Genomic DNA, 25,395 nt, shown 5'->3' with positions numbered 1-25,395 from the left:
TTCGTATTATAAAAGAATCCAAAGATGACCGCAGAAGAGCTGCACGTGGTGTTATCAGGAGAAGTCAGAAGTGCATTGAAGTTGGCGGTGGAATTTTTGAAAATCAATGGTGAACGCCCTCATTTGCCTTTTCTTTTAAGTTTGTTTGGGCTACTTACAAACAGCTGTAACTCTGTACTCAATAAAAATTGGACGCATGTTATATGACATTTTTATTGCAATTCGTCTATACTACCACCTCCTAAAATATTTTCCATTCCTTCAAGAACACCTTGTGTTTTCTTTTGAAGAATAAACCGCCATTTGGCTGTATATTACTGTATTTTTCTTATTTACTACGTAGATTTTTGCTTTTACACTATTATAATGCACAATGTTAAAAGTTATACAACATTAACACATTACATCTGGTAAAGCCAGCACAAAGCAAGCAAACAAGAATAGTAAATAGGACTAGTCTTGTTGATCCGCTTTGTATTGACTTTGCCAGATATAAAGCGTTAATGGTGTAAGAACTTTCAGCATTGTATTTTATAGTTGCTTAAAAGCCGAAATATAGAAAGTACAGAAGAAAAGTGCAGTAAAATACAGTCAAATGGTGGTTTACTCTGAAAAATATAGTGCATGACTGTGGTTTTGTGTAATTCTTGCATCTAAACAATACTTCTAGAAACAGAATGTATAACTTACACATCACCAGTTCGTCAGTTTCCCCAAAAGGTACTTACATGGAAATAGTAGAGTGACTGTGTACAGTGTCAAACGAATAAAGCAACTTACATTGAATTCCTGATACAATTCCGGTTAACTCGATATGTCACACGACATAGTTACGTGAAAATATACGAATTTTATTGATGGGCAAAGCGAACCGTATAAACAAACCGATGTTTCGTGAATATAAACCACTAACACTGACACTAGTAATTGCGCACAATAATTTCCCCAACGAGAGTTACGAGACCCAGTTCTGAGGGAAAGGAGAATTTTACGATGACACACCATCTCGTGCAGCTGAAACCCTTGCCACGGGACGCCTACTGGACACAAAGAGAAGTCACCACCATTATGTAAGCCGTCAGCGATAGCAGCCTTTGCGCCTGCTTTTAACGACTACCTTTCGGAAAACCTTTCTACAGTAACACAGCCAGAAATGGCAGATAAACGTCCGAAGAAACCCAACTCAAAACACTGGTGACTCACTGTAGTTAAAACTCACAAGAAAGAAAAAGCTGTTTATTTCAGTATTACGTAGCTGAGGTTAAACTCTGCCCTACACCTACACCTGTGATGGACTGCAAAAACTCTAGTGGGTGGAGATATAACAAGCTCAAATACCCTGATTGGCCAGAAAGAAAATACATGGCCACCAGGTTTGATATAGGCAAATTACAGCCAGAGTAATTGGCTTCTTCTCTGCAGGAAATCGTAGTGTTTCAGCGAGCTGACTCACGCCACCCTGAGATGATTTCGAGAGTCATTATGTGAACACTCGTTCACAGGCTTGTCGTAACTCGTAAGGAGTTAAACTGCGAAGTCCCCTAGTATGGAGAATCGCACCAAGCACTGACAGTTAATGCTTGTGAGTGATTTGAGGGCAACAACGCAACTGCTATTCTAGCGAAATAGTGTGTACCATGCCAGTTAGCTTAGCTAGGGAATAAATAGGAGTCTCAGCTTCACCAAAGACGTAGTAAATGCATCAGACTGGTGTTTAACAGTTGAGCGACGTTTAGAATAGTTTCTCAGATTCACAGCTCGCGCAAACAGCCACCACTATCGCCGATAACGCAAGGTAATCACACGCACACGTCCCACGCCAGCATGTGATATTCAGTTGACACTCAGAATTGAAGTCGTCTCCGTCTCTCCTAATTTTCGTACATTCAACCATGACCTGTAGTTAAACATGTTCATGACTGTCAGGCTTAACAGAAGGAGACATGCAAGATGTCCGAGTGAGCAAAAAGGATTCATCAGCCACTGTACAGTTATGTATTGTTTTACTTGTGTACTTACTTTTGACTGCTCTTTACCGACTCCCACTCAGTTTTGGGTATTTTCTTTGCGCGTTTTAACGATATGGTCATCAACCATCTTACCATTAAAGAACCTTATAATAAGAATTCGCTTCACAGTTTTGAACACCCATTATCAATATTTCACCATCCTTTACGTAATTTTGCTAACAGTGATATGTCATGAAATCATAAATATGAGTAAAAATAAATCTTAATAACGAAAATCTAAGATTTTTATTTTTTTGACGACCTATAGTTACGCATGAACCAATACACTAATTTCTGTTAACGATAACATTTCCTTTACAGAGAGTCTAGTGGAACTAACATTGAGATCATTGTCTGATTACATCATTCACTGCTACGCTCTTTTGAATCTGCATGTGTGACATGGTATCTTCTTCCCTTGCAGGCCGTAGGTTCAACACCAGTTTCCTAAAACACTCACAGACACTCCTCGTGCAACTGTGGTAGGAAGATAGATCAAAACCAGTCTCACATATGTTAGAGCTGTTTTGTCTGGGAATTCTTGAAAGACATAGTACATTTCATGAAATTTTCAGTGGCATTCTATCTGCTCATAGAAGAAGCGATGTTGATTTATTTCACCACGATGGTAGATGTTCGTACATGTCCCCATTTGGCTATCAAGACATTCGTTTTCTACCGGTTTCCTTAACCGTTTTAAGCAAATCATATGATCATTCCTTTGGAAATATTGAGGAATATTTTCTCCCCCAGCTTTGTCTAAGATTGTTCACTGTCTTCTCTACCTGTCGTCTATGGAAACTTAGGCCCTAACACACATCAAGTAATTGTGAAGCTCACTCAAGAATGAAACTCCGAAACTTTTTTCCAAGACGTCCGCATCAATAGATGTAAGATCATGTGCATAGAATGCAATGAGGCATTAGCTGAGAAGAAATGCATGGAAGATCAGAGGTTACACTTCCATCGACTGTGAGACCTTTGCAGAATTAGAAAAAGGTTCCACAATATGGTTAATTGAAACCAGATGTGTCCAGCATTTGCATTAATTGATCTATAGAAACAGCAGAACTGTTGTGTGTGGATTGTGGAATGTGATTCAAATCCCACTCTTTTCTGATACAAATGGTTACCAGTGCGCCTCATCAGTCCGTGTTAGTAAAGACTCTGCCTCATCTTCAAATGGAAGACAATGAATATAAGCATTCCACTATCCCGATTTCACTCTCTCGTGGTTTCCGCACACCACATTACGTGAGTCTGAGGTATTTCCTTCGAGAAGCCAACGCCTGTTTCCTTCTTTGTCAAGCACAAAATCTGCCAATTTTGTCTGAAACGAAGTCCAACCAGGCACAAATCGAATATTCTAGAGGGCTTCTTCTCTACACAAATATACTAGCTTGTCAATCATAAGATGAGAGGTACATCATGTGTTTATTTATAACTGTGGACATTTGTACAACGACAGAATTGGCGTCCTAGATCTCGACGAATGATTTGTGAATCGACCACCTTTCACCACTTTTATTGTATACGAAATATCTATTTGGATCTTACTGAGCAGCAAATGACAAATAGTTTCTATCAACGTTTGATTGTTTTTATAGCTGTTTGGCGTTTGGTAAACAGCATTATCTCGAGCATAAACAACTCAGAAATTAAAATATATTTAAAGTTGCAATAAATTTGAAAAAGCTTATATGAAATAACTTTTGTGTAGCGTTTTTTCGGACTCTCTAAAATACTGTTGGCTATCTGTGGCGTTATTACATAGCAGTCCGTATTAAGACACACAGAAATAAAAGAAATTAGCCGATTTATATGAAATGGGCAAGTTGAAAATTTGTGCCAGACCAGGCTTCGAACACAGGGCTCCTAATTATTAAAAAGGTGCCCTGACCACTAATCCATATGGACACAGTTGTCAGGAATATTTTCACACTTGCCCCATTGATATAAATCAATGTCCATTGGCAGCTAATGCCTTTAATTACTTTTTGTCTTGACTCTTAAGGACTACAGGATCAAATGTTGTTGTGGTAAGATCCTCTGGGACCAAACTGCAGAGGACATCGCTCCCTAGGAATACATGCTACATACCCTATCATAAACTAACTTATGCTAAGGATACCACACACACACACACACACACACACACACACACACATACACACACACACATGGCCGAGGGAGGACGCGAACCTCCGACGGGGGGAGCCACGCGAACCGTGGCAAGACGTCATTGACCACGTGGCTAACCCTTGTTGGCTAGTGTCTTATATTTCGAACATGTTTGAAACTGAAAGAACAGAGCATAAGGCGTGACGACCAATGATTCCTTCATTGAAAGTGCATACTAAGCTCGAACTCTTATGGGGAATGGCGAGATTCTACTAATAATGAGGTGAATGAACGGGGGCACCACATCATTAGTCGGTAGTGTTCGTCGAGAAGTTGGGTCTGACGGAAGGCGTGCCAGGGCAGTCAGTGCGATAGTGGTGACAGCTGTATCCAGACTGGCAGCTAATGTCTTTAATTCTGTGGCATCTGGATTCATAGTGGATGCAGGGTCAAAACTTTCAGACATGTCCAAAAGAACAGACACCATATATAGGCTTCATATTTAATTTTACGTGTATCATTAAAACACTTGTTTCACACCATATTATCTAGGCTTGTCTTTGCTGAAATTCTTATGTTTTATGATGTGATATAGAGTGCATACAATTTTACTGCATCTGTTCCTTAAACACAGCACGTTATCTCGAAATACTTACAGCAACAGCATGGGTGACGACAACTTGGATAACCGGCTAAAGTAACGAGAAACCTGGTTTTTATGTGACATGGTGGCCGAATCATCTGTCAGTTGGAATACCTATCCCACTCTGAAATCACTATGGGAGCATTCAGTCATTTTTGGAGTTTTAAATCATGCAAAAAATGGAAACTTACATTTTAATACCTCTTGTTGCAATAACTAAAGCAAATAATTTAGCAGCAATATTAATGCTGCAGTTTTTCTGTTTGAAGATTTTGAACGCTTCTTGGAATAACACAAAAATAATGTAAGCTAGGTGGGAAGATGACGTGGATAGTTCGACATTTCTGGCACACGGGCCACTGGCGGTCAAGGCCACCTGTGAGAGACCGCAGCGCCCCGGCGGTCACCAGTTAACCTCCTACAATAGGCTTCCACTGGCCATTGCCTTCTCGGCCGACGTTAAATTGTTTCTCTGATTTCAATGCACTCGGGTACTGCTTCTACAGTAGCCACAAATTCTGAGACCATCGATAGAACTTACACAGTATGTTTGTGCTAACTCTGAAGCATGTGAGTTAGCTATGTGTTCCTAACATGGGAGCTTTCATAGGTGGAAATTTATTTATGTAACAGTGTTTTTTAGCAATGAACACGTTTTTTTAAATTGGTAACTTAACACAAATTGTATTTATACTTCAATTTTTAAACCTAGACGTCTACCATTGGTCTCCGCTGGAGGCGTTGCTTACACTCACGTGCTCATAGCTTGCCATATAAACCCAGGCATAAGGCAAATTCTTTACAGTCTCCTGCCACACCTTGGTAGACGTGACGCCACCAGCAGTCAACCAGAGGGTAAAATATTATACTTACTTAATTCGCTCTTATAACATGGTTGTGATTAGTTTTGTCTAAGATATATATTGAATTTCACAGTATGTTCGCCCTGAAGAAGGCCCCTGAGGTGGGCTGAAACATGTCGGCACTAAATAAAAACACGCGATTAAGACTGTTTTCTTAATACTAAGTTAATTTAATATCAATCGCTGTTATTCGAAAACCAGGGTGTCCAAACATCTAGGAAATTTAGCAGTTATTATTATTATTATTATTATTTTGTTGCTATAAGTGGTATTGGGATGGATTTCTTAGGACAAATCGCACGTCTCATACCCATTAAAGTAGGTCATCTGTAGGTGAGGGCGTAGTTACGATACAATGGACACAGTGACCGCTAGTTTGCACGAATTTAACGCCATAGCACGGAAGTGCCTTTCCACGAAATTTCATTTCAGTCAGCAGCGAAACACTGTGCGCAGTGATTGTCATAAATGAACTCCCTGAAAGTGTCGTCTATGGACAAGGATGAAGTGTTAGGTTTACCAAGGAAACTCTTTTCACTACAGATTAGTAGACAAGAAAATTCTGATCTTCGTGTATTTTTATTGTCGCAGAAAACCACACGCATTCTCACAATGAATTAATGTTGCATAATTTTAAGTCCACTTGGACTCAAAGTAGATGAGAACTTATTTCCGAAAATTAGTAGTGTAGCACGTTTTGAAGTTCTTCGAATCGGAAAAAGATACCACAATATACGATAGGGTGGGCGGTAGGGGAGGGGGGGGAGGAGGGGGAGCTGGAAAAAGTAGCTGTTGATGGAGGCTATAAGGTGCTGCCATGGCGCAGGAAATACTTTAACTTAGTTTCCATGGAGGGCTTAGCTACCCCAAGAAGCCTAACTTGTCTGCTGTGCCTATCCTCTGAGTTACAATAATTTTTGTGGATTTTAGGTCAGTTGCCAGTTAGTGTTTTTATTGTGGAGAGGAACTGTGACTTGCGCATATTCAATGAAATTGTACCGAGAGTGTCATATCTTGGCTCCATGATCTTACTTTAGCTATCGATACATCTGTCATGGTATTGGAGGGTATACTGCTTTCATGCAATGGCGTCAATGAGGGCAAAGTGGCCATCTCGGAAGTGGCTTTCGGCCAATTTGTGTATGGAGAAAAGGTAACAACTTTGGCCGGAAGTCCTTATAAAAGCGACCTAGAAGCCGCAAATAAAGAAAGAAAGCAAAAGGAAAGTAAAAAGAAGGAACGACGGAAAACAGACGAAGAGAAGAAAGGCAGCAAATGCGAAGAACTGAAAACCCAATGTTAGAAGAGCTCCTGTTGGCGATAACGAGCTAGACAGAGTGTGCATGTACTGTGAAGGAAAATTTTCAAATTCAAAGTCAGAAAAGCAGTCAATTTAGTGCTTATCGTGCTCCCTGTGCGCCCAAGAACTCTGTTCGGCAGTTGAGTAACATATTTGGCTTTTATCTGTGAAAAGTATAAATAATTTAAATCAAATCACGTTTTGCAAAGAAAAGGTATTTAGTTCTTTGTTAAAACAGTTTATTATCCATTATTTTTTAATTTAAAACTAAGTAGCCACTTTGCCCACTCATGTCGGGCAATGTGGCCATTTTGCCACTTTGTGAGAATTGAAGTATTTAAATTACTTAATTTGATTCCAAGGTGATTAAGTTACTCGATATTCCACTTCAATAGTTACAGATTATAAACACTCATATACATGCATTTCCATCTATTGCTACTCAGCTAATACAAGGGAATACCTTAGCGTGGTCACTTTACCAGTCTCTCTTCTAGTCGTAAAAGGTTGTAGATTCAGAACAATATTCCTGAACAGTGGCACAAGGCAGAACATCTAAACGACCGACTTTAACAGGTGGGAGTTAAAGTTTTAGGTCTTCTTGAATTCATGATCATTGTGGATTCAGCGTTCGTTGAGTTAAGAGTGATCTGCGAATAACCTGCATGGATTTCTCTTGAAGTAAGAGAAGAAACTGACAAAGAACAAAACTCATGATAGCCAGACGAGGATTTAACTTTCAAAATGTCGAACAAAGATGGGGGAGACGATCGACCTTTGTCGCTCTGAATATGTATTCGTCAATTAACTGGAATGGTTGAAGAAAGCTACTGAGAATCAATATTGTACCACGTGGTGGCGATGTGTGAATGTGAAATAATAAGGAAAGTATACAGAATGAATCACCTAAAACTTGCACAACAAATATTATGGAATGTACTTTGTACAACGTGCGTAGTTGTAAGGTACAATGTTTTTATGTTTACTTACAGTGTGCTTGTATGTTACTTGAGTGCATCGTAACTTGGTACTCAGTTAGTGTGTGACAATCCAGGCAGTAGGTTGTGAGTGGACGATGAGATTAACCAACGCAGAAAAAGACAGACATTCTCATGGTGTGTGGAGAGAGCAGAAAGGATGCAGATATCCCAATATACGTCAACCATCTCGACAGTTAATCGTCAGCCTCTTCAACAAGTCGTGTGATATGGTAATGTAACACCTACACAAAGGAACAGAAAAAAACAAGTGAAGACAGTAGAGTGGGAATTAATGTTCTTGCTGCTGTTTGCAGCTGATCAGCACGTTAGCTCACTTGCCGTCGCAAGAGACAGTGGAATGAGTCAGGCAAGTGTCCTACGCATTTTCCATAGACATATTTCCCATCCCTACCATGTGTCTCTCCGCCAACAGCTGCATAGAAACGAGTAAGACAATCTTCTGTACGTAGGCATTAAGACAGGATATATTACGTATCTTGTTTCCTGATCAGTAAACTGCCGAAACATTCATACTGGTTTTTTGACAGTCCGCGTCGCCTTCGTCAACTGGAACATCAGCGTCCATGGAGTGTAAACGTGTGGTGGGGCATGGTGAAGCATCAGCTCACAGGCCCGTATTCCATAGACGAAACACCGAACACGCTAAAGTATCACAGCCTCCTCACAGACCATCTTCCACAGATGCTAGAAGACGTTCCTCTGCCGACAAGGAGGAGCCTGTGGTACAAACATGACGGCTGTCAATCCCATAGTGCACGATGTACTACGGCATGTCTTCAGGGACTGTTTTCAAATCGTTGGATTGGACTGGCCCGTTCCCCGGATTTGATACCTACAGAATTTCTTCTGTGGAGAAAGCTGAAAGACGCGGCCTACAATGGCATACCAGTTACACCCGGTGATATGAACAACACGCTGCTGAAGCCTCCTCGGACATCTCCGCTGAAATACTAGCACGAGTGCTAGTCGTTTCAGACCAGACTGGAAGCGTCTGTCACCCCTGTCGATGGTCATTTTCAACACAGCCTGGTTAGAATCCAAAATGGCTCTGAGCACTATGGGACTTAACATCTGTGGTCATCAGTCCCCTAGAACTTAGAACTACTTAAACCTAACTGACGTAAGGACATCACACACATGCATGCCCGGGGCAGGATTCGAACCTGCGACCGCAGCGCTCTCGCGATTCCAGACTGTAGCGCCTAGAACCGCACGGCCACTCCGGCCGGCGTCAGAATCCACATTAGTAGTGTATGAACTTGTGTTGTTCTATAGTGTGTGTTACCACAGGCATTGCACAAGTGTCGATATGAGAACTTTTCAAAATACGATATCTCGTAAACGACTAGCGCTAATATCTTGCAACAAACACCACTGACAGTCTAATTTACCCTATTTTACTATGTTAATGTTAATAGCCAACAGACATTGTACCATTAAAAATGTGTATGTTTCCACAAAAAATGCATTTTCTAAATATAGTATTACTACAGCCTTTCGATTGGCTAACATTACGACCCCCTGTGAAAAGCTCACATCAGTAGAACTTTCCATTTCTGCAATATCTGAGGTGGAAGTTGATTCATCATGAAAGGGGAAAGAATGGGGGTCATTCAAGCAACGACAGGGACCACAAATGGAGAAATCTACTGACGTAAGACACTTTGACAAAGTCAAGAGCAGATTATTAGTTTTCCAGTGTTCCTGGGGTGCTGATTCGGCAACTGTGTGTTCTGTTAACGAAATGTCGCTACAGCTGCTAGTAATAACTTTCTTAAGGCTGGACGCACGAGAAAATACATAGGTATATATATAAGCTAATGTAACGTTGAGAGATAATTGAGCCAATTTTGTACATGTTGTCATTATGTTATTGGCTATAATATGAATTTGTTTTCAGTCATTTGCTACATAATTTGATCAGGACGTTGGTGGGTACTGTCATTTTATTAGCATTCACGCTAGAACCAAGTACCTTAATCTTCGCCATTACCATAAATTTGCTATTTTTGGTCTTCATGTAGCTCTTTTCATCTAGTCTGATCCTCATTACGTGCTCTATTTGGTAACATCTTAGAACTAGGAATACGTAGTCCTGATTCTTGCAGTGTTACCATCACTGAACACAAAACAAGCATAGCATGAGTAAATTTTTAACAACAATAGATAAGTAAAATGTTGTCTTTGGGCGTCTCTTCCAAATGACATTATTAAAGCTTTCGTACGGGTTTTGTGTTCCACCATATGTGCATTTCTTCAATAAATGGTAATTAATTGCTTCGTAAGTGGACTCACAGCCTTATATAATTTAGATGTCATCTCCGATGCCAGGAAATAATAAAATATCTCAAAGAAGGACAAAGTCGTGTGCACAAGAGAGCTTTGTACTGGGTAGTGGTTGAAACAAGGTGGATTTTCCGTCATTTGTAACACGAATAAAACTCGGAAAACTCGAGACACCTGTCTGGGGATAAAAAAATTAACATTTTCGATCAATTTTATGTACATCCCTCAACCCCCCCCCCCCCCCCCCCTTATGTCTATGAGCGGTTCTGGTCTTTACATTAGACCATTTCCAAGTGCCTCTGAAAATTTGACTGATTATTTAATGTTGCTTCTCTAAAGCTCAATTTTCATGTCCGCTTGAAAATGGCCTAATTTAAAAGCCAAAACCATTCGTGGAATTAACAGTTATTATTACAAATTGGAGCAGCTTTTCTTCAGTAAAAAAGAAGATCGTTATGGTCCGGCGTCCTGGAACGAGCATATCGGAAATAGCGAAGCTGGTCCGCTCTTCGCGTGCTACTGTCGTGAACGTGTATGTGAATTGGTAGAAGGATGGTGAAACTACCAAGAACTTTTTGAGTATGTACCGCGCAGAAACGCCGCTACTCTACGCTCTAAATGTGGATAAAAAGCGAGTGAACAGGTCATATTGTTATGTATCATCAGTTAATGTCGGATTAGCTGGTCACGATGGGAGTGGAAAATCTGCCTGTCTTTTCTTCCTAGATATGTTGGTGAAGAGGCAGGCTGATAGAACGTTGAGGACATTCGATTTATAGAAAGCCAACTCACATTGGATTGTACCTTCAGTCACCATCCTTTCCCGTACCACGTCTCATAGAACCAACGCCATCTCAGACCGTGAAAACGTAGGGTGAATTAACACCCCTCGAAGTCTTTGTTTGTCGGAATGACTATAGTGAATGATCAGAGGTGCGATCAACAGTGAATCAGGAGAATGATGACAATAACGAAGTGGTATGTAACTCTTTGTCCTTACGTAGGGGTAGGTAGTACACTGAAGGAAATAAAAACGCAACACCAAAAAATAAGTAAATAAATGTAGAGAAATGAAATTTCGGAAATACATGTGCATAGGTAAGATATTTAAATAATTAACACTGGAAGATCAGAGATTAATGTAAGTGCGAGTACAACAATTGTAAATGCAAATTTAAGTACCTTAATGCGTAGCGTAACCGACAGAATGTTGAATACCAAATGCAAATGTGCATGCATTGTATTGTCTAGGGGCCGCACGGCAGTTTGTGGGATGGAGTTCCGTGCCTGTTGGCGTTTGTCGGTCAATACGTGGACGATTAGTGCTGTTTATGAATGACGCAGGAGTTGTTGTCCCATATGTGCTCGATTGGCCAAGGCAACATACCGACACTATGTAGGGCATGTTTGGTTGTAAGAGCGATACGCAGGCGAACTTTACCCATTGGAAAACATCCCCTGGAATGCTGTTGATAAATCATCAGACCTATTTACAAGTCTGAAGCTAGTGTGCGTGGGATAACCATGAGAGGGCTCCTGCTGTCATACGAAATCGCACCCCAGGCCACAACTCCAGATGTCGGTCCAGTACATCTAGTACACACGTAGGCTGATTGCAGGTCACAACCATTAATGATAAGAGGTAGAAGAAACTTTGATCAGAGAACACGACATCCACCTTGCCCTCCAATGAGCTCTCGCTTGAAACCACTGAAGTAGCAACTGGTGGTGGTTTCGGGTCAGTGGAAAGTAATCTACAGGGTGACTATCTCAGAGCTGTACTTGAAGTAACCCATTTGTAACATTTCGTTGTGTCACTGTGCTTCTCGCTTTGGCGCTGTAAATGCAATATTATGCGCCAGAATCATTCGCCGATCACAATAGTCTTCCCTCTAGGTATTGCCACGTGGAGCCCGGTCTCCTTGCGACAGTACAATCTCGTGACCACCGCTGCCAACAATCATGAACAGTGGGTACATTCCTAGTAAGTCTTTTTGCAATAGCGCAGAAGAAACATCCAGCTTCTCGTAGTCCTATTACGAGAACTCGTTCAAACTCTGTGAGGAGTATCGCTTTGAAGGCATTCTAGGCTGACATCAACTGACTAGTTCCAATCTCAAATGCAACCCACGCTCACGACCTTGACTGCGTGTATTTAAAGCAAACCTGACGTGCATCCTCATAGTTGCGCTTCTAGCTCCACTCTTATGTGATTGGAGTGAAATTTTAATAGGCTTCATTTTTCAGATGTACAAATACACATACCAACTTTCGTTTATGTCGCGCAACTCCTTCTTGGTGTTGCGATTGTATTTTGCAGGAACACAGTGAAATGTTTGTAGACTACCTTGTACGAGTCCTTATAGGTTCTACAGTAAAGGATGATCTCGGCTTGTGTGAAGCCAGTGCCTACCCCATACCCTTTGCATTTATAGCGCAAGGACCGGTGTATTGAGCGTAAGCGTCACACACGCTTGCAACAGCCGAGTATCTCTGCTACTGAAGAAAATTACTTCGACAACGTCATCCTGCGCAATACAACAACACAGAGATTTCGGTGCGTACATCCAGCTAATCGTAGCGTCATTAAGGAAACGGTTGAGATTAAATTAGCAATGAGACAACAGAGACTGAGTTTTTTCTTAAATTATGATTCTAATCCCGCCCTCTTCCTGGTCAACCAACAGTGGGCATAGTTAACGCCACTTATTTGCTTGTTGGTTATTAATATTCATTACTTTTTAAATTTGTGGTAAGGTCTTGTGGGACCAAACTGCTGAGGTCATCGGTCCCTAAGCCTACACATTACTTAATCTAACTTACGCTATGGATAACACAAACACCCATTCCTGAGGGAGGACTCGAATCTCCGCCGGGGAGAGCCGCGTGGACCGCTGGTAATTTTCGGTGTGTGTGTGTGTGTGTGTGTGTGTGTGTGTGTGTGTGTGTGTGTGTGTGTGTGTGTGTGCACAGCTAGTTGCATTACTGCTTTGAAAATAACGGGATTTGCAGCGATCAAAATATCTGCGGTTGTCAAAAGCGTCAGCTGTTTGAACATTTTATTGCCCAAGAGAAACTTACGTTTTGCAAAGAACATGTCATTAAACGGGGTACCGTTATTTGTTGCTTTCTGTATCTCATGTTCAAAATGAGGGAGGTGGGTTTCACAATATCGCTGTTTGCAGAATCCATGGTAACGCTTGCAAAGAGGAACTCAGTAACCAAAAAGATCATAATACGTGAGCGTAAGACGTGTTTGATGATTCAACAACACATTGTTGATATGGACCCGATGTTGTATTCTTCTGTCCGATAACCCTCTTGCTTATATCACTTCGTTGCTCTAGTGAAAGACGCTAAATTATAGTGTGTGACACTACAGATTCTGTCTTTTTGTACAGTTCATCATGAGATTCGAATCGTATCTGTCCATTACTCCATGTGTTCCTTCGGAACTTCTCAGTACCCTGCTTTCAATTTTTAGCATCTGTCTGAGAAGTAAATATTATTAGTTAAAGCATCAAGGAAATATGTTATACTTCTCTTAAAACTTTGAGGTTGAGAGACCATGATCGACGCATAAACCGTTTCGTTATCGTCTGTGGAGGACATCTTCAAGTATGAAATACTGGCAACTGCAGTTCTGTGCTCACATCGGAACAGTGGCAGATACAAAAATTTCTGAAGGATGGGGCACTAAAGATATCTTGGACTACCTTTACTTTTACTGTAATAAAAAATAATCAAGTCAAATGCAAAGCTCAAGGAAGTTTTATCTAAACTGACTTTACACATATACAAGACAATGCTATTTTATGATAAGTTGCATTTGTGGTTCTCTTCATTAAATGATGAATTCTATGCGCCTCTTCTTCCTGCCAAATTGATTCATTAAGTCGTCAATAGGACAATCAGTGTCAGGGCGAGTGTTCAGCAGAGCTATGCCATTAAGTCGATCTTCCTTCACAGTCGACCTCAACCATGTCTTCGTACGGGGCGCCGTATCTACCACTGTGCCAGAATATGGCCACCTAAATGATGACGAAACTTCCATGACCAGTTTTAGGCATCGACCCTTTAGCACGAAAGTTTTAAGGGAATTTCCTTACATCATTGTATTTTGTACTTAAAGGTTGTATAGTCCTTCTTTTCAACAAATTCAAGTCCTGGTTAACTTACACAGATAAACGGACGTCTATGAAGCCCCACATATAATGTTTTCTTATTCGTTGCTAGAATAGTTCTATGATTTTCTCTAGGTGCCGGAAAAACAAGGCTCTGCGCATCCACCGGTATTTCCGCTCGGGGTAGCACCGCGGTGTCAAGCGCCTTGCCACGGTCCGCGTGGCTCCCTCGGTCGGAGGTTCGAGTCCTCCTTCGGGCATGGGTGTGTGTGTTGTCCTTAGCGTAAGTTAGGTTAAGTAATGTGTAAGCCTAGGGACTGATGACCTCAGCAGTTTGGTCCCATAGGAACTTAACACAAGGTTCCCACCGCTATTTTGATGACACACTTATACGTTACCTTCTCTTAAGAAGCAAGTCTATCGTGTCAAAGTAACTTTGCGAGCTGTCCGCTGTAACGACTAACTGAATGTGGTACGTTTCGAAGCCCATAAAATATTATTTACAAATCTCAATTATATACTTGTTAACACACTTATATGTGATAGAAGTAACATTCAGTACATGTCCCAGACAATACGCTATTTTTTTCCTGTTTGTGGTGCTCTATTCTCGTAAAAGTTTGATTTTTGATTCTAAACAATCGACCTAGATTAACTTTGAGTTTCAGTGTTCAACCATGTTGAGAGACTACATGAAATGTCTTAAGGTATGTTAGCGTGCACTTCGACAGCTCTTGACTGCACTGTTCTGTTTCCTTAATTGTGAATTGAAGATCAAATTAATTCACTTCGCACAATGTTGAGGGCATTCAAAGCGGTATTAAAGCACAGAATAACCGTATGGGATCGAAGTACATGTCTTTCTTCAGCTCGAAATAAGTTGCCATACAAACACAGACCTGGATAATCTGAAATTATATATTGTGTTAACAAATCGAAAGACTTGGTTAATCTTGTTTTACAGACTTTATTAGTAATGTGCGATCTAGGTTTCCGTTTATAAACTCAGAATCGTAAGTCGCACATTAATAAGGATATTTGTAAAACAAGACTAAACAAGCATTACGTTCAGTTAATACAACATACAGTGTTTCAGCAAGATCCCACAGTTGAATCGATCACAATCATAAAATAAATATCAGTACAGCACACTGACATTTGAAAACACAACTCTAAACCCAGTCAACAAATGTCAACGAACGACACTGTCTTCTTTTTATCATTTGTTTTTAAGTGCACGTGGCTATAATCAATTGTTCTTTTCACGAACTAAACCTAAGCCTTTCCCTCAGCAAACAAACATAACAGAGATGTCCTGATGTACGGATCATACAGATACAGACTAATCATGATGAAAGACGAAACCACATGCAGCCTACTGGGAATACCCTAAACTTGTTTACTCTGACGGAAACCTCGCCATTCTGAAAAGTCAGTGATCTCAGCCACACGAGTAGCGGTCAGCGGTCTTGACGGTATTTCGAAATCAGTAAGCCCGTAACGAAAGTGGTCAAATGTACTGTGCTAGAAAGCAATAGTATTCCCATTCAGCATAGCATATTCCTTTTATAGCTGGATCATGGAAACGACTGTGAAAGCGTTGACTTCGACTGAAAATACGTAATGGAGTCAATAATAACCATGAATTGAAAAAATTGAAATAATATTTCTCTTGAACAATTATGCCTTTTACTAACAATGATGCGTTTTGATAATTTCATGCTGGATAATTAGAAGGATCCACAGGAATTTTAGAACACGCGTGCATTACAATACACACAGTAGAAGGGCATACTTCGGTTTAAGTTTCGAACAGCTTTCACGTGTGGGTACGTGTATTTTGTTTATGGTTTTCCGGCAGCACAGATACAGCCAGCCTTAAAGTCATTTTTCTTAATCCTTTAACTGCGTAACAGCCTCAACTTTTAAAGAACGGTTATCCGTTAGTACCATATGATACGAAACTAACGTTCTAAGAAACAACTTAAGGTATGTTAATTTACGATATTGCAAGAAATGGTTTTTCTGTATTCTAGGAGCTATAAACGTCTGAGCGTTATTATCACTTTATGTCGTACACGTACCAGCACAGAGACTACAGTCACACACCCTCCTTGCAGGTAATCCAAATAAGGTAGCATTGGAGATGTAATACTTGACAAGGAAAAGAGGCACTTAGAGTCAGATCAGGTTCCCATAAAAGAGCTACGACTCGAAATATTTACATTCCACCACTACGAATCTTGTCATTAAGATGACCACGGTTGCCAACGTGCAAGTGAGGTGAAGCAGTTTCATATTACAAGATGAAGTAGTTCGTTCACCATAATTGTTGCCCATATATCGTTATGGAATGTCCACGCACACGCGTTCAATCAAAGTCCCCTTTTTTCTAGGCGCTTCAGTTCGGAACCGCGCGGCTGCTACGGTTGCAGGTTCGAATCCTGCCTGGGGCATGGATGTGTGTGATGTCCTTAGGTTAGTTAGGTTTAAGTAGTTCCAAGTCTATGGGACTGATGACCTCAGATGTTAAGTCCTACAGTTCTGAGAGCCATATGAATCAAAGTCCTCTTTCCAAAGAAAAACAATTCATAGCATTTGGAAAAGTTAATGAGTAAAAATCAGAGTGTGTTCCATAGACACAAGGGAATTTTTTTGTAAACCACGTGAGTATGTCATAATGACTCGTCATATCATTCATGCAACGGTGCCTGATCATTATGGACTTACTTTGGGACGAAGTTGTGTTCCTACTTTCACCACTGGAAATTTGTGCTTAAATTAAATCCGTACTCTTGAGTCTAGGGATACTGTCACCCAAAGTTCGGGATAGATTCACACAGCGAGCGATATATTGTATTGGTTAATACACTGGACTCAGATTCGACGGGAGGATCAGTTCTTAAATCTCCTAACAATCACACCCGCCGTCGACTGAATGTTAAATCGTAACTATATAACGATCAGGACTATAACCCAGATGGTCGCCTTTCGCAGGCAGTGCTCTTGCTGATTGAACTATCAAGACAAAACCCACGACTCACCCTCACAGGTTTACCTCTGATAGAATTTTTGGGCATATGCTAAGTTCTGTATAATAAATTCCATTGAGAGGTAAAAGCTTCTGTCCAAAACTCAACATGGATTTAGAAGGCACAGCTTGTGTGAGAGCTTCTTATTTTCTCAGAAGTATCCTGAAGTCTTTGGATAAGGGCAAGAGGTGGGTACCATATTCACAGATTTCAGAAAAGCGTTTGACATAGTGCCACACAGCAAACAGTTACCGAAGGTCGGAGCATACCTAATAGGTTCTGAAATACGTGAGTGACTCAAAGACTTATTTTGAGTAATAGAATCCAGGACAAAGTCGTTCCGGCAGAGATGGAATTGAACCATAGCATTCATTTCATGATCCGAAGATTACCGATGCCGGCAGAACCCGGTAATTTCGTTTGAAATCTGAATATGTCGGTCAATAAACTATTCTCAAAACGCAGCGCGTAGTCTTGGATGTCGTGTGTTCATTTTATACAAAGGTATCGTAATGAGTGTCCCAGGACCACTCGTGTCCTCTATGTACGGTGTAATAGGTACAAGCACAGATATTGTGAGCATTTTTACCTTAATATGTACCCATTTCATTGTGCTAGATGTTTTACTCTGCTTCTAATAGTCGCCCTGCAAATACGTGACATAATTTACTACCTTGCGTTTTCTGTACGGTCGTTAACGACACCGTTAAATGGGCTACGGCTGTCAGTAGAGACTAATATTCTTGTGTCCAAACGTCAACACTTACACACTTAAGCTGCTGCCCAGGGAAAAAAAAAGCTTTAATGGCTCGCTCATCCCACATGTAATTGGAGGTACTAAGCAACATAAAAACATGTTGCTCCTAATAGCTACAATTATTAGTCTGCAAATTAAGTAAATGCTGATGTAATGTTGTTCAGCACACTGTCCTCAGTCACCAACGAAAATACCTGCATTTGTATTCCCAATACGTATATGTAAGCGATCTGACGGTTTAGGGTGAGCAGTAATCTGCGCCTGTTTGTGATGAACTTTTATTTGCGGTAAGATTTCACACTTCAGTAGTTATAGGAGGAGGATACAAGATGACTTAGATAGAAATCCTATTTGGTGAGAGGTATGGCACATTTCAGATGAGCAGGAAAAAATGGTTCTGTAATGTTCGAATACAATGTCAGTGTTATACTTCTTGGCTCACGTCGAGTAGATGTCTAGGCGTGACGCTGCAAAGTGACAGAAATGGAACGAGCTGGGCGATTGTAGGCAGGGTGAATGATTTACTTGGATCTATTGGGACGCATCTAGGAAACCGTAGCTCATCTACAAAGAAGACAGTGAATAGCAAACTGGTGCGACCATTTCTTGAGTACTTTTCGAATTTTTCGGATACCCGTCATGTCAGACTAATTCAGAGACGTGCTGCTAGATTTTTTGCCGATGCATTCGAAAAACACGCGATTTTACGAAAATCTTTCACGTAATAAAATAGAATCACTGGAGGGGACAAGACGTACTTTTCGAGGAACGCAACTGAGAAAGTTAGGAAAACCGGCATTTGGGACAGACTGCAGAACGATCATCTTGCGTAATAACCGCAAGACAAGACAAGATATATCAGGGTTCTTGCGGAAGCATATAAAGGGTGTTACAAAAAGGTACGGCCAAACTTTCAGTAAACTTTCCTCACACACAAATAAAGAAAAGATGTTATGTGGACATGTGTCCGGAAACGCTTAATTTCCTTGTTAGAGCTCATCTTAGTTTCGTCAGTATGTACTGTACCTCCTCGATTCACCACCAATTGGTCCAATTGAAGGAAGGTAGTGTTGACTTCGGTGCTTGTGTTGACATGCGACTCATTGCTCTACAGTACTAGCATCAAGCACATCAGTACGTAGCAGGTTAGTGTTCATCACGAACGTGGTTTTTCAGTCAGTGCAATGTTTACAAATGCGGAGTTGGCAAATGCCTATTTGATGTATGGATTAGCACGGGCAATAGCCGTGGCGCGTTACGTTTATATCGAGACAGATTTCCAGAACGAATGTGTTCCAGTAGGAAGACGTTCGAGGCAATTGATAGGCGTCTTAGGGAGCACGGAACATTCCAGCCTCTGACTCGGGACTGGGGAAGACCTAGAACGACGAGTACACCTGCAATGGACGAGGCAATTCTTCGTGCAGTTGACGATAACCCCAATGTCAGCGTCAGAGAAGTTGCTGCTGTACAAGGTAACGTTGACCATGTCACTGTACGGACAGTGCTACGGAAGAACCAGTTGTCTCTGTACCATGTACAGCGTATGCAGACACTATCAGCAGCTGATTGGCCTCCACGGGTACACTTCTGCGAATGGTTCATCCAACAATGTGTCAATCCTCATTTCAGTGCAAATGTTCTCTTTACGGATGATGCTTCATTCCAAGGTGATCAAATTGTAAATTTTCACAATCAATGCGTGTGGGCTGACGAGAATCCGCATGCAATTTTGCAATCACGTCATCAACACAGATTTTCTCTGAACCTTTGGGCAGGCATTGTTGGTGATGTCTTGATTGGGCCCCATGTTCTTCCACCTACGCTGAATGGAGCACGTTATCATGATTTCATACGGGATACTCTACCCGTGCTGCTAGAACATGTGCCTTTACAAGTACGACACAACATGTGGATCATGCACTATGGAGCTCCTGCACATTTCAGTCGAAGTGTTCGTACGCTTCTCAACAACAGATTCGGCGACCCATGGATTGGTAGAGGCGAACCAGTTCTATGCCCTCCACGCTATCCTGACCTCAACCCTCTTGACTTTCATTTATGGGGGCATTTGAAAGTTCGTGTCTACGCAACCCCGGTACCAAATGTAGACTCTTCGTGCTCGTATTGTGGACGGCTGTGATACAATACGCCATTGTCCAGGGCTGCATCAGCTCATCAGGGATTCCATGCGTCGGAGGGCGGATGCATGTATCCTCGCTAACGAAGGACATTTTGAACATTACCTGTAACAAAGTGTTTGAAGTCATGCTGGTACGTTCTGTTGCTGTGTGTTTCCACTCCATGATTAATGTGATTTGAAGAGAAGTAATAAAATGAGCTCCAACATGGAAAGTAAGCGTTTCCGGACACATGTCCACCTAACATATTTTCTTTCTTTGTGTGTGAAAAATGTTTCCTGAAAGTTTGGCCGTACCTTTTTGTAACACCCTGTAGATAGTCGCTTTGACAAGATAAGAGAAATCAGGATTCGTACCGAAACTTGTAGACAGTCGTCTTGCTCTCGTTCCATTTGCGAGTGGAACAGGACAGAGGATGAGCAGCATGGCCAAGATACCCTCCTTCATGCACCATGGCTTGGGGGGTATGTATGTAGATGTAGCTGTACATCTCTCCTTGTAATGGTTTGCTGCACAAGCTTCACATAATACAAGCGGTCTCGACAGAGTAGCTCTTTTCTGATCTACTGCCACTAGTCTCACTGATTTTGTTGTACCATCAATGAATCGATTTGTATTTTTCAGCTTTTAATACCAATTTTCCGTTAACCTCTCGCACCTTTTTCTCCGCAAGTGAAGTTAAACAAGCGCAAAGTATGCACGGCTCTCGTTTACGGTATGTTCGCGAAATCCTGAGACAATTCCTCTCGAGGGGTTCACGCTGCCCCAGAGGGCAAACTGGTCTTCGTTGGACAGTTGCAGACTGATGGAAATTCTCGAGTCAGTCTGTCATATTATGCATCTCCAGAAGTACTTTCTGATAGCCGTATCTAGAATATACATAGAAACCCCCGTACTTTATACCTGGATCGCACAACGCTTTACGCATACAAACCATGGTTATAATCAACTTGTGCTGTGATAGTCCGAAGACTGCTTTGATGCAGCTTTATACACTAACCTCTCCTGCCCATGCCTCTTCACCTCTACGTATCAATCCGTTTGCTGTAATCAAATCTTGAACTTGCCCTACAACCTTTATTCCTCCTGCCCCTAACATCCACCCACACACTCACCCACCCACCCACACACACGCACACACACACACACACACACACACACACACACACACACACACACACACACACACACACACACCTGCCTCCGTTACCAAGTCGACGATTCTGTGATGCATCAGAATGGGTGCTAGCAAGGGACCTCACCTTTTAATGAAGTTGAGAGATACATTTCTTTTCTCACGAGTTCGATTGTTTCTTCTTACCAAGTATCTGATCTGTCTGATTTATTGCGCTATACTCTTCTTGTCAGAACTGTTTATCGTCCCGTAAAAGGTTGCACTCAATATGTAGATCATCAGGAAAAGTTTCCAGTATTAAAATTTATTTTCAGTGTAAACAAATCTTATATTTTTCAGGACTGCTTTTCTTGCTATTTCCATTCTTTGTTTTATATGTTTTGCACTTGGACTATTGCCAGTTACTTCACATAGTAAAACTCAGTTACTTCCCTGGTCACATAATATAACTCAGAAAGTAACTCTCGTGTGTCACTTCCTGATATAATTACTTGAGCACCGTCGTACTTGTTTCCACGCCATTACGCTACGTTCGATTTATTTTTGGTGAATTCAAGTCATTTGTCGTGTTGTATGGAATTACAGTGTTATTGGTAAACCTCAAAGTTTTGCTGCATCTTAGTTCTACATGTAATGCAAACAACCGTTTTTTGTATAAACCTAAACATGTTTCAACACCTTCGTGCCATCGTCAGAGGGTAATTTTCATTTAGATCTTAATTTATTCTGCATTGTTAGGTTAAGCAGGACCCTCTTTATGCTATTGTATACTGGTAGCTTTTCATCTTTAGTTCCGAAATATTCTTTTTAATCTGCATTCGAATCTGTTGTTAAATGCGCATACACAAACACATTACTTGTTTTTCTAAAGGTCACTCGCACGTAACACTTTTTCACAAAACAAAACACAGTTCGATATATAAGTCATTAAAGTTGCAAGATCCGTTTTTTATATGATGACTAGTTTCCGATTATCTGACCCATTTTCAAGTCACACAGGCGGACGAAACAGTATTTTCCGAAACAGCACACAAATCACGACAAGATTACACGAATACATATAACAAAGTCACACTTCACTATTAACAGTGGCAGAACAAACATATAGCATATCAGTCACTATTCATGAATAAACTTGACTTCGCTATGTTATAATCTGGACATGGTGTATGTGCTGTTCGGGAATAATTGTTTTGAATTCAGGTAACCCGAAACTAGTTGTCAGTCAAATAAAACTGAATCTTGCAACTATGGCTGTTTCTGCTAGGGGGTGGCCATTGAAGTGATGTAGGCCAAAAAGTAATGCAAAAATTGGGAATACGGCACAGGTCACAAGTGATGTGAAGCCTAGCCAGATGAAAGGGGACTCAGGGAATTTGTGAAAGGATGTTGATAAGGAGAATCAGGTGATCATAGTAGGGAGCAGAAAACAGCCTGGATAATGGCAGTAACTTTGGCATTAGGGGTAAATGTAAATGTCGTGTGACTAGGAGCCTCCGTGGGGAAGGCCGTTCGCCGGGTGCAAGTCTTTCGATTTGACGCCACTTCGACGACTTGCACGTCGATGCGGATGAAATGATGATGATTAAGACAACACAACACCCAGTCCCTGAGCGGACTAAATCTCCGACCCAGCCGGGAATCGAACCCGGGCCAGAATTAGGGGTGACCTGGATTTATTAAAAATTGAGTTTTGGGGAGGTCGTAGAATACCATAATCAACCACGGATTAAAACTGGTGTGAGCTGCGTGAACACAGAGTTGAGCAGGATGCTACTAACTGCAATGAAATTTCATACAGATACAGTGCCTGTCGCTACACTTGGCTTTGGAGAAGGGGGTACACTAGACATGGTCTACACCTGCATATGAGCTACTTGTAAAAAATGTACGGGGCTTCCACCGTACAAAGCTAGATCCCTGTGGTTTCTGGTGACAGAGAGGTACATTTTAAAGTTAAAGTAAGGAATCAAACGCTCTGTTATGAAATACATTAAAAACAGAAGAGCCCCACAAAAATACTTAAAAATACCCCGGGAAGTAAGATTCTCTTATTTCGTCAGACTATTAGAGGACTGAGTTAAGAGGTAACAGAGCTGCTTGTCTGTCTGGAAAATTTAGAGTTCTGGATAGACAGACTTCCAGTACCGTTCTGAGCACCACATAACGATATAGAAGTTAAATATAAAAGATTACACGCTAGCATTTTACTCATGTAGAACTAATAAGGGAAAAGGAGAAGTTGTTACATACATTATGACAGAATGCGCATTTAAAAAAAATGAAGCAAATAGATTTTGTAGTGATCAGCATAAAGAAGTGTGTGTTCGTGAGTTAATACTGAAAATTAGTTCACAGTTATTTGTAACTATATGTGGAACTTCAGAGGGAAATTTTCAGCTGTTTATGTGTAACATGGATTCCTAACTATGGTTTGTGTGATATATTTGGTGATTTCAATGCGGGCACCCTAAACGCTTCTCATAGGGACAATGATCTGTAAACCTACAGTTTGATCTCAATAATTACCTTGCAACACGAGTGGATAAAAATAGTGGGATCAGAACTTACACTGTGCTCTTTCATGATCTTCTAAACAAGAAAATAACTGTACATCCAGTAACAAATGCCCTCTTTGACACAGATTTTTAGGATGAACGAGGTATTACTTTACAATATAGATACACCACAGTGGAAATCAGTTATCATAATTAATGATTCCAGTACAAATATTTTTAAGGTTTTTTAAAAAATAGTTTACGATGGATAATTTGGGATGAAATCTATGGTGACCAAATGCTTACATAAAATTTAACCTGTTCCATGATACATTCAAATAATTATTTTATAATAGTTTGAAAATAGTTTTCACATAAGCTAATCAGAAAGGACATTAAATAGCAAGGTAAAAATATTTATAAATGCATGGCGTCTGTCATTTCGCGTATGTCCAAAAGAGCATACAGCATGTGATATCCGCAGCTGTGATACATATTATGTAAATTGAAGGTGGAAACGAAAGGGAAATACTAATGATATCATCTGCCTCTGGACGTTGTGCGGAATCAGTGGCGACCTGTGAAAATCTGTCCAGGACCAGGACTTGAACCCGGGATCTCCCGTTTACTAGAGAGTTGCATTTAACTACTGTATCATCCGGACGCTCTGCTTATGACAAACGTGGCAGACCCCCCCCCCCCCCCCCCGCCCCCCGCATGCGACTGTCTCTCACCTATCCACGGTCGCTGTCCGTGACCTACATGCTCCCTAATTTCAAATTCCCGCTGGAGTTTGGACGTAAATGCGCATCAACACTGAATGTTGACTCATTGCCCAACAAGGCGAATCCATTACGTAAATTGAAGGTGCAGAGAGGTGAAAGGAAACAAAAGGGAAGGAACTATTGATACGAGCTGCGTAAGGACTTTGTGCAGAACGAGTAGCTGCACTGACACTCTAACACAGCAACACAGCAAGGGAGCTAAGATCCTAAAGATGTTCGGGCTCACGTGCGGTTCCTCTTCGTCGAAATGTCTTGGCTCAAACTCGACTAGGGATTGAACCGCATGATTCGCATTACACGCCCTAAATTAGACACTTCTGACCCTTTGGTTAAATTGTCTGGCTGATGGCAGGTTTTCGAAATACAAAATTAACACAACATATAATAACAGTAATAATAATATCTGGATCTAAACTAACGACCCATAAATGATGTAAGCCGCACTGTTGCGATTTGGTTGGAATAATGTTTATTCAGAAGGCAAACTAATAGGGAAGGTGGTCGTATTTAGAGTTACTGTTACACTCGAACGCATATATATTTGACACAGTTCGATCATTCACAATCTCATCGCTAAACTCAAGTTCGATACTCCACCTCGTTAACTATGCGAGAAGTTAGGGTTCACACCCGGTGCGCGGCTGCTCACCGCTCTGAGACTTAAGCCCCGCGATACCACACAACGCGAAATTTTCTAAGT

The 25,395-nt window shown here is 41.1% G+C and overlaps 1 protein-coding gene across 6 annotated transcripts in view; it reads right to left on the bottom strand.

Annotated features, from left to right (window-relative positions):
• LOC126355940 (proton-coupled amino acid transporter-like protein CG1139) overlaps positions 1-25,395 on the bottom strand; it is a 238,361-nt gene that overhangs the window by 76,709 nt on the left and 136,257 nt on the right. The window lies entirely within an intron of this gene.

This window comes from Schistocerca gregaria, chromosome 3, assembly GCF_023897955.1.
Source record: "Schistocerca gregaria isolate iqSchGreg1 chromosome 3, iqSchGreg1.2, whole genome shotgun sequence".
In the NCBI taxonomy this organism is placed as follows: Eukaryota; Metazoa; Arthropoda; class Insecta; order Orthoptera; family Acrididae; genus Schistocerca; species Schistocerca gregaria.
Note: the sequence above shows the minus strand (reverse complement) of the source record. Positions and strands in the feature narration are given on the sequence as shown.